Genomic DNA, 15,325 nt, shown 5'->3' on the forward strand with positions numbered 1-15,325 from the left:
TTATGCAACATGATTCTTTTTCTTTTCCATCTGTTTCTTTCTTCACTGGCCCACGAGTTCACCTCCTCGCCCTCCCCCTCCTCCTCACCCAGCCCTCCCTGAGCCTTGGAGGTCCACTCTGATCTCCGTCCATCCACACATCCACTGCTGCTCATCACGGCATCACATGCATGGAGCAGATAATCTGCCGAGGAACAACAAGTCAACAGGATGAAGGACAGTTCAAGTGTGATCAGAGTTTCTGCTCATTACCTCCCAGTTTCACAGCTTTTACCTCAGTGACAGATGTTTACTTTTACCTCCATGGAGACTCTGAGGTGACCCAAAGGCAGCACTCACAACCCCAGTATACAACCAATGCAAAAAATAGACCTAATAAGGCCCTGGTGAAATGCAGACCATGAAGACATCTGTGTTGGAAAAAAACAATCTGAAGTCCTATTTTTATTGTGAAGCTACACAATCCTCAGCAGATTGACATTGCTTTTTCACTGCAGAGCTGTAGATCTCAACAACATATAGTGCTGTTGTACGAACAAGTTAGAAAATAAAAAAAATCTCATGAATACGTGAATTCAGGAGCTCTGAAAAGTCACCCATTATGTTTCCATTTGACAGAACAGTACAGCCATAAAATATCTGGGACAAGCAGAAACTATAAAATGTTTTTTTATGGTCAGAAATTTAAGATTAGATCCATATGTTTAATTGAAACATATGGAGTGTAGTGGAGTGTTGCTGTGGTTTGTGCTTGGAGAAGTCAAGATACAGATATGTGTGTGAACAGCCAAATTTAACACTTAAGTAATGAACCAATGGAAAGAAATGAGCAGCAACTCAAATCCCACTGGGACTGGAGTCCTTGAAGGGAAGATGTGGTGTGATTTTAAAGTTGTGAAGAGTCCCAGTTCACCGGGTGGTGGTGGAGGCTGGGAAGGGGCTGAATGTGAAGCTCGCTACACCACATTCTCCCCCTCCACATTAACTGACACCAAACACACAAATCAAAGCTGAGGCTGAGAGAGCGATGAGCCCATAAGGCTAGACGCTGCATCCAACCAGCTGAACTAACAAACACCAGCAGAGACATCTTCTGACAGAAACCGTCATCAGTTGACATGAATCTTCTCCCCAAAACAAAATCTGACAAACCCCTCTGAGCTTCTAACCGCCCACTCACCTCAAAATCTAGAAAAATCATCCCCAGTTTGTTCGACCAGAAATATGAGAGAGAGAGAGCTGTAGACAAAGACTGTCTCAAAAACTCCAGAGAAGCAGTTGCATTCACCCCCCCCCCCCCCCCCCCCCTCCCAGTATCCCCCTCCCTCCTCTCACTTCACCCCCCTCCCTTCCTTGCCAAGAGTTGATTTTTGGATTTCGGCTTTGAGGAATTCTGCCACTCCATCAGGAAACAGGGTTGAATGAAGGCTGGGCTTTTTATGCTAACGCCTTTGTTGTCTTCACGTTTGTCCAAATTCTCCTGGGCAGAGATAATCCCCTCCACCGCTCCCTCACCACCACCACCACCACCTGAGATACAAATCCATCGGACCGGACTGCTGTGCGAGTCTGCAATTTGGAGGGGTGGGAAATAATCGAATTTGAACGGCTTGACGTGAAGAGGGGCAGAATTCTTCAGGCGCAGACCAGGGTATTTTTAATCCACCCAAGATGAAGTACTTTCAATCACTTTAGAGACCTGAGTATGTGAATTATAGCAACGCTGAACGAACACTACTCGTAGAACAATCGTGTAAGAAACGGAGAGAGCTTCAGTGGCACCTGAGATCCCCCTCCAGCAGCTTTTATTCCGTCTAATCTGATGTGAAATGAAAACACTGCCGTTTCTCCCATTGTTTTTATTCAGCACCAAATCAGAGCCGAGAGCAGAGCAGAAGGAAGACGTCCTTCGCTGTGTCGGCTGTGCCGGAGCGTGAGCCGGGGAAATGAGTATAAATGGCATCACTTTAGAGAGATGAAGGAAAGTCATTGGACGAGGAGACAGGTAACACTGAAGCTGCTCTCCAGCGCTCAACTGTAATGAATTACAGTGTCACTGCTCCTTTGCAAAGATATTTATTTATCCTATTGCAAACCCATTACATGGTGCTAAGCGTTAAATCAAGCCAGTGAAGGGGAGGTAAGCTGGAAAATGTGACAATTTGAACTTACTATCATGCTTCCTGACAGCGTATCAAAGCATAGCAGTCTAATCTGCATGAGAACTATGCACTGACTAAAAACAAACATCCACACGTGCACGCGGCGTGGCTCACGTGCGTGCGCCTGCCCACGTGGACTTTGGTATCTACTTTGTGAAAATTTTCAGCCTCTGCCTTCTTTTACGATCGATCCTTCCGTTTCCAGATCCCAGCTTCTACGGACCGAACGAGTTATACGAAAAATCTGAAAAAGAAATGAAAAATAAAAACAAACCAGCATATTACACGATATATTGAAAAAGATCAAATGTAGTGCCTGTGAAAACCTGTATTATAATGCTCTTCTGAATACTGAATACAATAATTGTTTGTAATTGTTGAAATTTCTGAACACCAGTAGCCTTTGCTGTCTGTCAGGCCCCTCTGATTATAGCTAATGTACAATAATCATAAGATATAACTGCATGCTCTTCCATAATCGCCTAGTAAGCTGTTACAAAGACAACAAATGAGAAAAAAATGACAAAAACCAGATTGTTCTGTTACTGTTTTGGTTCCTCTCTCTTCTTTTTCTTACTTGTCCCTATATGCCTCAAACTGTCTCACCTCCTCTCCTTCATCCTTTATCTTCATCTCTTCACACTCACACTTGGGACTCTTTCATCCCGACATGAAAACACCACCGTACACCTCCACAGTTTTCTACTGTGTGCCAGTTCATTGTCATTGATCTGATGGGTGTGCCACCATGATGACTGCCCCGGGCCGTCAGCGGACTGCCGCAGCCTCGCGGGGTTTTAATCCGACAATCTCCAGCTAACTTTTAACATCAGCAAACACCCGGCTGGTCTGCCCCCACCCCCCATCCACTTCCCCTTGCATCCATTGACCAGCAGGCTGAGAAATCTCTGCGTGGCTCTGGGTGAATCCTCCTCCTCCCCAGGCAGTTTCCTGCAGGAGACTGAATCGATGGCCTCTGCCTTTTTTTTGCAACACTCAGCACTATCCAGGACAGAATCCCCCCCCCCCTCCTCATTGAGCCCCTCCGCTGTGTCTCCCCCGGCAGGACTTCAAACAGGCCGCAGCTCCTCCAGGATGAGAAAGGTCTAGAAAGAGAAAGAGGTATCCAGCACCTGGGAGACTCCCCCCTCTGCGCCCCCTCCACCCCCCCCCCCCCCTTCCTGCTCTCGCAGTCCCAGGCCAGCTGGGGTCGATTGGCTTGTCTAGCTCACCTCCAGTGGCTCCTCTCTGTTTTCGACTCGCAGCCTGTCGATGCAGCTCAGCTCTTTGAAACTAAACAGTTTCTTCGACTTGTGCATCTCTTTTGGAAAACTTTAGGTTGACAAACTTTGTTGATGATCAGACTGTTTTCTTAAAGGACAATGCCAGTGAATTTGAAAGTTTTCTTCTCAACATAACTGCTGAAGTTTTTCAAAGACATGCTGTGGTGTTTTAACTGCTTCAGATGTTTGGGTTTTTTTTAGTCTCATCTTTCCAGCAGGGCAGGGTATTTTTTAAAAGTTTTCATAGTTAGTTCTCTTCCTAGTTTTATTACTAATTAATTCCAGATGTTTTCTCGAATAATTATTTTATCCATAAAATGTCAGAGAATTGTGAAAAATGCCAGTTAGCATTTCCAACAACTCGAGGTGTGTTCAAACCGTCAAAACCCCAAAGATGTTCAGTTTGTTCTCATATATGTTGAAGAAAAGCAACAAATCCTCACATTTAAGAAGCTGGAACCAGAGAGTTTGCTTGAAAAATCACTAAAACTATTAATTAATGATCCAATCAATTAATTAACTAATAATTGCAGTTCTTGTTCCAATATAATACCAGAGTTTCAGTATAAAAATGATGTTTTTTCGAGTCCTTAATTTGAGAAAAATGAAAATGTTTTTCTGCAAAACCCCTTCACTCCCCTTCATCACCTCAAATGTTAAATGGTGTCGCAACCAGAGCTCAGCTAATACACCAGTACATTGGTACTGATGTATATGTGACCTGATAGATAACAATTGATGTCAGAACAGAAATGCCAAAGAGGTGTTAAATTCATTTTTGAAAACAGCATCGCCATTACATCGTTTGTCCACCAGAGGGCTAATTTTTACTCTGAAAAATGTCTCGCTCACTACATAACTTCACCAAACACAAACATTTAAAAGACAGAATTAAGGAATCTTTATCAAAAAGGTTTGTTAAATGTTTTTGTTGAAAATCATCAGCCTTAAAAAATCAAGTGGTAGAGCTCTGGTTCAATAAAACTGGTCTTTATTTAAATCAGGAAAAATCTGGTCAAAGAGCGAGTGAACAAGATTGTACTATGATCAGACGCTCAGCTTCAGCTTTGAGTGCTTGACAGCTTTTGGTAAGTGTCCTATGGACACACATCATTGAGGTTTGATGCCCCACCTTATTCCCACATACAACACATGTTCTGATTATACATTGATTCAAAACCAGTATTTACAGATGTGAAACCTGACACCAGTTTGCCAGATTTTATCTGCTGTAATTATTCTCAGATGTAGGTTTGAGTTTCAGCTACATTTCATTAATTTCCATTCAAGGAAATCCATGACTGGCAGGAGAAAACTAAAACTTCAAAATATAAAACATAAAAAGCAGTGGCATGGTCCTTTAAGGAGTAGATTGGAATAGAAATAGAAATATTAGAGTTCAGATGTAAAAATGTCACTGTGTTCACGTTACCATCAGAACAAACCAGGGATTCATTTTATTTATTTATTTATTTTTTTACAGTTAGCTCTGGCCCAGAACTGCCCACACTCACTTCGTTTTCCAGCCTGTTGATGTTCTGAATATAGATAATCGATCAGCTCGATCAGCGTTTCTCGTTGCCTTTCACCCAGCCCTCTGGAGGCGATGCTAACTGTAGCTATCCCACGACAATCTCGAGGAAGGAGAGCTTTATCTTTACCCCGAGCGTCGCCGGGCGTACCGCGACCTGGAGCAGTCTGAGTCACACATTCACATCATCACACTGTCATCACGCATCCCATCATCCCCTTCTCACTGCCCAATACACCACAGAAACCAGACGACATCCTCAGCCCGACCGCCACCTGTTCGGTTCCTCCACCCTCACCCAACCATCAACCCCACCTCCATCCTCACCCTGAACTGACTTAAACCTTGTGCCTCTACAACTCTTTTATGGAACAGGGCGGAGTTTTCTGCCGCCGCCGCCACACCAGGTCCACGACCCGGTGTTACACCTATGTTCAGTGTTAACTAGTTTCCATTAGTTGTGTCCGGTACCATTGTTTGTCCATCCTGTGTGTTCTGAAGCTGTGAGTTTGCACTGACTTCTTTTGTCCTCTCTGACTTACTGCTGTCACTTCCTCTGTCGTCACTCTGTTGTTCTGTTCCTGTTTTTTTTTTATGTTCTTTCCTTCTCTGACTGTTGTTTCCGTTGAACTGGTGAACTGTAGGCCCATCCCTCTCGGCCCCATTAGTGACTCCATGTCCACGCAGACTCAATTTACTGGAAGCAAGATGTGCATTTCCTATGCAACAACGACAAAAAAATAAAGACGCTAATGCTCTATTGACGTCTCTCTGGGTGCTGTTGTGTTGTGTCCATGTGTGCGTTTCTGTACATTTTCTATATTTGTGACAGTATTTCAGTGCTGCTCTGTAAAAACCTGTGTGCAGAATTTAATATCTCAGGAATGAAAGAAAATGAGCTTTTTGCTTCAGGACAACTGGGGCTTTTTATCTGAGTTTGTTTAGAGATTAGAAAAGTGTTTATGCCTGAGAGTTGGGGATGGTTTCTCTAAACAGCCATGTGATCACATCTAAGTTTTGATCTTATGTAGTAGCTGTAGTGTGTTTTTTTTTTTTTCTTTCTCCCCTTTGTTCATCCTGATCCTGAAGCTTACTCACAGTAATACTATTTGATATGACAGAGGCTGGGAAGCACATAAAGAATGTACAAAGGCTTACAGGGACACTGGTCTGACAGAATTAGAGTCCAGAGGGATCCAGATAGGTGGGTGTGTAAAGCAGCTGAACAGTTTTACTGTATTTACACAAGTGTCTGACAGTAAAGTTGTTCTTAATACTAAAGGTTCTCACCCTTTTCCACCCTGTTTGAAGAAGGTGCACCTGTAAAGAGCAGAAACCTGATACCTGATTTAAATTCACAGGCGTCACCTTGTGCAGCCTTGTTCTTGTTCACTGCTCTCAGTGAAAGTCAAGCTGAGCAGTCGTTATTTGGACACAGAGGAGGAGGTTCAGCGACTTATAGATGGTGCTTGAGGTTCTTACACACACACGGTGTGAAAAGCACGGTTTGGTTTTATGTGATGTTCTCTGAGTGAGACCTCTGTATCTGACTGTTTCCAGTGTTCAATCTGCATTGTAACAGAAACACCCTGCTTTAATCCAGCCCCTCAGTGGTCAGGAGTGCTGATTTCAGCAGTCCTCATGCACACAGACTGCGAGTGTGTGTGGTATTGAATGCCACTAACATGTTTCACAGCACAAGGATTTCTGGGTTTTCACTGTCTCTTGTGGTTAAAGGAGAGCAATGGACGAGTGAGTCAGTTTTTGATGGACTGTGTAGAAGGTGAGTTTGTTGTGAAGGTGGAAGAAAACTTACTGTACAAAACACAACCTGCCTGTTCCATTCTGAAATTTACTCTGCAAACTGTGTCCTTATGTTGGTGCATGCAGTCAGGTCAGAGGGGCAGAATTATTATGTCCACAGGAGCTGCAGCTGCAGGAGTTTGGTGTTTTACAGGATTTAAATATTAAATCTCTGTTATAAGACAAAGGTGATTGTTTCAGGTCTGTGTTTACAGCCTGACTGAGAGGTTCATCCACTAACAGACAGATCTACATTGTTCCTCCATGATGAGACTCAGCTGACTGAGAACATCCTGTATTGGCAGAGGAATAAATCAGAGTGATCTGCAGCCTCTCATCAAACTAACCACAGAAATCTGCTTTTCTCTCCTGGTTAGTTTCCACACCTCTCCATCTTCCACTGTCCTCCTCCCCCTCGCCCACCTCCTCCCTCCTCGATGCGTGTTGTGTTGTTGTCGGCTGAGCTCGGATTCTCCCCCGGGTGCTGGGTGGAGGGTGGGAGCCACCTTACCTTCCCCTCTCAGGTTTCAGAGAGGGAGACGACCGCAGAGGAGTGTGAATAATTCAGCCAGCCACCAACATCAGGCATCGCCTTTCTATAACACACACAGGCACACACAGAAACACACACAGACGTGACCTGATATGCCCCCACAGCAAACAAGCTAAAGGTCAGCAGGTCACACTGTGAACTTGAACTTGAGAGAAGACCACACCCAGTCTCCCTGCAGACAGCACCCAACGATCATAATACTACTAATATGCTACTGCTAATAATAATCATAATGATGTGAAATGACAACATTTTATAAAGACCACTTCTGTGTCTTCATTTAGACTAAAACTGAACTTTTGAAAACAGTGAACAGTTTAAAAGTCCTGAAATTCTTTAGACCAGTTTCCCATTTACAAAGCTTTACACAAAGTTACCTCCACACAGGTGAAGAGAAATGATGTGTGTGTGTGTTAAATTTTGCTTTATTTTTTAATTTACATCAGAGATCAAATAACGAGTGTTTTTCACTTCACACGTTGTCAGTTAGATCCAGAAACATTGGATCATGTTTCCCTTAACCTTCACTTTCACTCTTGTATGTGCTTAGACCTTAAGGGCCAGCATATGTATGTGACTCACTAACAAATATAAAAAACAGCCATGGCAACTTTTTAAATCACTCAAGTTGCTTTTTTGTGTAACTACTATTCTAACTGCTGTGAATCCAAACCGTTTCCTCGATGAAGGAGAACCATAAAAACTTTTCTCCTACTCAAAATTCTGAGGAATATTTCTTTAAACAGTTTTTTGGTGGAGCATAAAAACATCTTTAAAACATGAGCTCTTGTGATTTGTGTTTTTTTTTCTCTGCTGATGTGGACGAAGGATCAAATCTGGTGATCGGGCAACTCATTAAATCTTCGGAGACGCATCAGCACACACACACATACCAAAACCAGACTCTCCTGCATGAGCACACACACGTTAGCTGATCGGTTTTAATGAGGCTGTTTTCAGCAGCTGCTTCCTGGTTCAGATCCATCGATCAGGTCTCACAAATTCATGTGATGATGGAGAAGCAGACGTGAAGCTGCTGGATCAGACGAGAGGAGACAGAAACAAGTTTACAGCAATGTGCATAACTCATATCTCCAGTGGTGGAGATATTATTAAAGATGAACAAAAAGTCAGTGTCTGAGTTGTTTCCAGTTCCATCAGAGAAACGTTTCCCCTCTGCACAATTCCATCTAATTAACTGTCCAAGGCTCAGAGAGGTCAAATTCACATTATTCATCAAATTTCACAAACAGGCAAAAAATTGAAAACATTAATCATTTTACAGCCCCTCAGATTTATCTGATGACTCTTTGAAATGGCCCGACCTGCAGGTTGGGAACTGCTGGACTAAACTATCTACCACAGTGTGAAGCAGCAGCAGCTCAGTTTTATACCAGTAAAACTCTTCTAATGCATCAGTGTTCACAGTCTAATATTATAATAACAACTTATTTGTGCAGAACCACAGCTTTTACTTCTGATACTTTAAGTACATTTTGCTGATAAAACATTTTTTTGTACCTGTATTGAGGGTATTATTAAATACTCTGTGAGCAACACACCCCTGTCTGGATTTATGATGACGAGCTGACAGCTGAACCTTACTTTTTTTTTTTTTAGTCAGCAGGAATTATTTCTGCTTGTTTGTTGACTCATTGGTCATTCATGACCATGCAAGATGATTTAGGATTGGTTGTGTTTTAGCTCCGCCTCCAGCCCCACCCAGCCATACCTGAGTTAAGATGGAGGAAGACAAAGGGGAGGCAAAATGTTTGAAAAGAAATGGAGTAAACTATCTGGGAACCAGTGAACCTTTGACTGCAGGTAAAGTTTAAAAGGAGGACTGGGTGTTTTAAGGTGGACGGACCAGCTGGAGGATTTAGAATATCAAAGTCTGGGACCAACAGGAGCCTGTGAGCTGCATCGGCCTGGTAAGATGAATCCATCCTGGCTTTGAATTGTCTAATGTGAAGGATTTTAGATGAACTGAGTTGGAGCAGTGTAGAGGTCAAGAGCTGTGTCAGCGTTTCTGTACTTAACAGGCTGTTTCAACCAAACAGCACCATGAACGAAGAGACTCCAGAACATAAGCTCAGCAATGAATCAGGATCAGAAAGACACATCTGTGTTTGTGTTTCTGAAGAACTGTGAACAAACTGGAAGTACAAACTGAAACTGGATTCAAATGTCAAGACTGAGTTTAAGACAGAGTTTAAGACTTTGTGCAGAAATTTCACAGTGAGTGAATTTCACAGTGATCTGTGACCTGAGCAGATTGAAAGAGACGAAAACTTTCTTTTTCTTTTTCTTTTCTTTTTTTTCCCTTTTATTTGGCATATTTTCAGACTCACCTGGGAGGTTTAGACAAACACTCACCGAGCACTTGCTTATTTATTCAGTTGTCCAGTCAGCCAATCATGTGGCAGCAGCTTGAATGATGTGATGAATCATGTCAACATGGAGCAGAAGCTCAGAGGAAAGTTTCCCAGTGTGAGTGTGGAGCTTCTGACGAAGAGCTCTGTCAGTGTGAGTCTCATTTACATGTCAATAGCAAAAACATTATTGCGGCATCAGACTGAACTTACTCACAGTCTGAGACAATGTTGTACACACTGTAGCATTGGTGAAGCTTGTGTGTCAGTCTGTGATGTTCAGTGCTGCAAACCTCACCTGGTTCCTGGGCCATTAGAGAGTCCACCTCAGGAGGAGAAACCTAGTCTGAAATCAGGTTCCTGTAGTTTAAATGTTGATGAAGTTCTTGAGTTCAGAAAAAGTTTCTACAAGTGTCCCTGAAGCTGGAAAGGGTTGTTAAAAGCACAGGAGAACACACGGAGAACCTTGTTCCTGTGGAGGGGCAGACACAAGCATCTCAAACAGCCAGTAAATAATGAGCTGCTGAGACAGGGTGAGCAGGATTCACAGGGTTAATGAGGGAGCGGGTGCTGCTGGGAAACGACTGTCCCCAGGTGACGACACGCCTGATGGACTCATGGCTGCAGGCGGTGCCGTGAGCCGTGGAAGTTACAGAGGAGACAGAAAGTACCTGAGCGCTGATCTGATCCTTTGAGGCTCAGCCCCGCTCAGAGTTGGTTTCTGTGTTTGTCTGTTCTGATGATTAATCATCAACAAAAACTTTGATGAAAAATATTCACTGACTACTTTTTCTTCCCAAAATGGGATAAAAATAGAATCAAAAATTACCTTTGAAAGTGAAAGTTATCATCAACAAATGAAAAAACGTGTCCTAATCTCCAACACCTGTACACATTAAACAGCTGCAGCAGCAGAATGTCAGAGGACACAAGAATTAAAGATGCACACCAAAGACAAAGTAATGTCTGAAAAATGTACTTCAGTCCATCTTCCCTGGACTTTTTTTTTTTTTAAATAGGCCAACTTTTACATCTCAGCCAAGCATAAAAGCTTGTTGATGTAACTGTAAAGCCGCTGTGATGGATATTTTTTATAATAACAGTGTCTCTGATGCGCCCCCCCAGTTTGAGAGCCACAGCAGACTCTACCTGCTCAGCAGCAACAAAAAAATCCTTCATTGCAGGTTTAAGTAGCGTTTCCTTAGTGTTTCTGTTCAGGACTTTTCCAAACAGCTTTAATGAATTAAAGTTTTGTCTCCCTGTTGGCCCACTGGCTGTGGTGTCCTGCCACTTGCCTCATCCATTCACATTGAGCCACGGTAACCACGGTGACACCACCTTAACGAAGGGCCATGGACACACCCCCCTGATACCCCTCAGCCATAATAAAAGACCAATTAGGGAAGAGGATTAAGGCGCTCCACGTCCACACACAAATTAGCATTAATCAAAGAGTCACTGTGGTGTGTGTGTGTGTGTGTGTGTGTGTGTGTGTGTGTGTGTGTGTGTGTGTGTGTGTGTGTGTGTGCGTGCATGTGTGCGTGTGTGTGCGCTCTCTCCACAGTGAATAGCGATGAGCTCCAGGCTCAGTATGAAGTCGTATAATTGCTGCTGGTGTTTGTGATCAATACCACACCCACCGGCGGGCTCAGCCAATGGGAGCAGGCTTCCAGCAGGAGTGTGTGTGTGTGTGTGTGGTAGCTGATCAATGTGCCAACTTATTTTCGCAGTGGTAATAAAAAGTCGGAGTAACAGAACAGACTGTTCTCTCAGAAATGTCAGAACAAACTAAATGAAGAAAACTCAAACTGTTGGTTCAGAACAGGAGAGGCCTTAAAGCCTGAAAGGCTTTGTTTCCCTCCTGCCCTGCTGTGTGAGGGCGAGCTGATAAACAGCTGATGGAGCTGATTCTCAGAGACAAGGGGAATCACTTGTTTTCCAAAAAGGCTGGAAAGTGATTTAATCTTCAGTAATATATTTCCTAAACGTATCACATGTTCCTATGATTAATTTATGTAAAAATCGGAAGTTACCAATAAAAACTGCTGTCGGAGAAATGCAGTAAAGTAAGAAACAGCATCTCTCTAAAATGGAGCAGTGTAAAGTAACGAGAAAAGCAAACTGAGTGTTATTGTTCTGTTTATAGTTTGCATAAATCATGTATGTCATGATTAATTCACTGTTTCCACTGCATTTTGTTTTTATCAAAACACCAACTTCTCCACCTCAGCCAAGTCTAAAAACTTTTTTCTGCAATACTTTGAGATTTTTTTTTTTATCAGATTTTTGCCATTTTTACTCTGCTCACAAAAACAGGTGGACGGAAACAAAGCTTCAGTCCTTTGTGTTTACAGCTGGTTGCTGTTGGCTTGCTAACATGCTACATGCTGAACAGCTCCTGAACATCGGCAAGTTATCGTCTGTGTGAGCACGATGTGTGTCAAGCTGTTGTTAAAAGTGACAGTGTTGATGAAAGAGCCTGATTGTTATTGGGACAGTGCATCAAATTATCTGAGTCCAGGTCGAGCTGTTGCACCTGCAGACTGACAGCTGATCCAGCTGTGATCCAGCTGTGCTGTTGCTCCAGATGATGGGTCAGAGTAAAGGATGTCTCTTTTCTGTAAATGATTCCTCTCTCCTCACATCTCGTCCTGATGAGATGGGGGCAGTGTGTGTGTGTGGGGGGGGGCATTTATGAGAGGAGACACAGGCTTCTTGAAAGTTTTTTTCTTCTAAAACTCTTTCTCCTTTCTCCTCGTTAATGCTTAAGCACAACTGGTCAAATACTGAAGTCTGACCTTGACGTGTTATCACACCATCAACTGGATCAACTTTTTATCTGCAGCTAAAGCACAATTCGTGAAGGACAAAGTTTTTTTTTTCTTTTTTCAGAATAACTGAAGAATTTAAGTGGGGCTTGTAGTGTTTTTGTAGTGTTTTATTTTGGGGTATTTTTTTTTAAAGAATTCCAAAAAATCCAAACTTCTTATCTGTGTGTGTACTCTGCAGTGGTGGAAGAAGAACTTGGAGGAGGTAAAGGTAGTAACACCACAGTGTAGAAATACAAGTAAAAGACCCGCATTTAAAATTTTACAAAAGTATGATCATCAAAATACACTGAGAGTGAATCGTGTCAGAATCATCAAGATCTTATTATTGGATCATAGTTCTTGATGCATGAATGTGTTTGTCTCTTTAATGTTAAAGCTGATAAAGATGAAGATACTTTAATGATCATATATGTATTGATGGGCAGCTTGTGAAGTTTTTTTTTATTATATAATAATCCAGCATAATTTATTTATTGATCATGTTTTGCGTTATTGATCAGAATCTGTAAAGTGACCAGTAAGTGGAGTAAAACAAGCACTGTAACTTCCTGTTGTAGAAACATAAAGGAGCAGAAAATGGAAAGTGAAAGTATTTAGTTCCTTTGTTAGTTACTTTCCTCTGCTGATACTACTACTACTACTAATACTGACTGCAGCTTGTTCACATGTGACACGATGAGTTAAAAGCATGAGAGGAACATGAGCAGGAGTTTGCTGCTGAAGAGTTAATAACCACTCCTCCTCCTTCGTCTCCTTCAAGGTTCTTCAAACAGAGCTGCTCAGGATTTAAAGCATCTGATCTTTAAATATGATTTTATCTCCCTGCAGAGGAGACATTTACTCTGACAGGTCGACGTCTCCCCTGAGGCCTCCTCCTCCTCTTCCTCCTCCTCCTCCTCCTCTGCTCTCATTGTCTGGTCTCATCTCTCCTCCACAGCCTCTCATGTCTCTTAACCTCCTCTCTTCTTCTTCACCTCATTTCTTATCTCTCTCCTTCCTTCGGTACTTTCTCACTGACACTTCCTGTGATTTACAGGTCACCCCACCCTGACTCCACCCTCCCTGAGTGTGAGTGGTCTCTTTGTGTCCATCCCAGTTTGTCCATCTCATAAACAGAACATCTCAGCTTATGACAAAATGTTAGTTTGTCCTGATTTTGTTTGCACATTGTTTTTGTTCGTCCTCAATGGGGCGCTGTCAGCCTGAGTCCATGGTCCTCCTTTCGTTCTTTTTCTTTCTTTCTTTCTTTCTTTTTTCTTTTTTTCTTTCTTTCTTTCTCTCTCTCCTTCTTAAGTTCTTTCCCTTTTCTCTTTCCTGTTGTTGTTTATCATGCACACATAGGTTTTTCAAATTTGGGATAAGATGATCCAGGTATCTGAAACCTGATCAGAACCAGGATACTTGTCCATGTAAACACACTCAAAGTTTATTTTCAAATATTAGAACATTTTAATGCTAAAAGTAAAATTAACCCCTCCACCCACACCCGTGCAGCTGAGCTCTGAGTCCCACCCAGTGACAGGCAGAGTGTGAATATTGAACTGACTTATCTGGTGACACACCAGGCCTGACCATCCAAATTAACACACACACACACACACACACAAGGATTATAGAGACAGAGAAAGACCAGAGGCCTGGGATTTCTTTATTTAGTTGAGCTCCCTCCAACACACACACACACAGACACACAGACACACACACACACAGTTTGATGAAGGTTTGCATGAAGCCTTCCCCTTATCGGTAAAGTTTTCTCCTGTGCTTCGTTCCAACTGACGCAACTGTAATTTCATGCCCTCTGTGTTTCCTGTGTGTGTGTGTGTGTGTGTGTGTGTGTGTGTGTGTGTGTGTGTGTGTGTGTGTGTGTGTGTGTGTGTGTTAGGGGAGGGTTTAGCCCCCTATCAACCACCCAGAATGTGAACCAGGCTGATTATTATTCAGATGTTTTGTCTGTGTTCTACATAACCAACACCAGGAAATAAAAAAGAAACATGTCACGCTGCAGTAGTTAAACCAACAAATAATATTAATTAACAGTGAAGCTCTGAGGTGTTTCAGCCAATCAGCAGTCTTCTCACCTGGTGTGCTGAGCTGCAGTTCTTCTAATGTCCACTGGTGAATCACCAGTGGACTCCCGTCACTCAGGCTTCTCTGAGTGACGGGACAACGGCCAAGCGTCCAGAGGCAGAGCAGGAGTCAGGTCGGGTCAGATTGGGTCGGGTTGAGGTGTAGGAAGGAGCAGTTCCCTTCGCTGCCTTGTAGACCAGCACCAGAGTTTTGAAGTTGATGCGAGCAGCAGCACGGGCTCAGTGTGGTGAACAGAGGAGAGGAGTGGTGTAGGAAGGTTATAAACCAGGTGGATCAGTTGCAGAGGTCTGATGGCAGATACAGGGCTACAGGAAGCATGGGAGGTAACGTAATCCAGACCTGGGCCACCTCCCTGGTGGGGAAGGAGCAAATCCTCCTCATGTCAGGCGATGTTTGCTGAGGACGCTGGTTCGTCACCCAGGGGCGAAGCCAGGTTCCTCACTGTCAGAGTAGGCACTGCCATAGTGTTGTCATGGTGACAGACAGGTCTCTTTAACCTAGAGAATCGGAAGCTCAGTCTGGTCCAGGATGAGCTTTAGGTAGTGCCCTGACATGTACTCAGTCAGGTTCCGGTCTGGGTTTTCTGACATTGGACCAGCTGTAAAACAAAGGGCCTAGTCACACAGGGTTAGTCACACAGGGTTTCCAAACTGACCTTTGAGGGAACATAGAGAACAACATCAACAGAGCTGTCCTCTG

The sequence above is a fragment of the Toxotes jaculatrix genome, chromosome 6, assembly GCF_017976425.1.
Source record: "Toxotes jaculatrix isolate fToxJac2 chromosome 6, fToxJac2.pri, whole genome shotgun sequence".
In the NCBI taxonomy this organism is placed as follows: Eukaryota; Metazoa; Chordata; class Actinopteri; family Toxotidae; genus Toxotes; species Toxotes jaculatrix.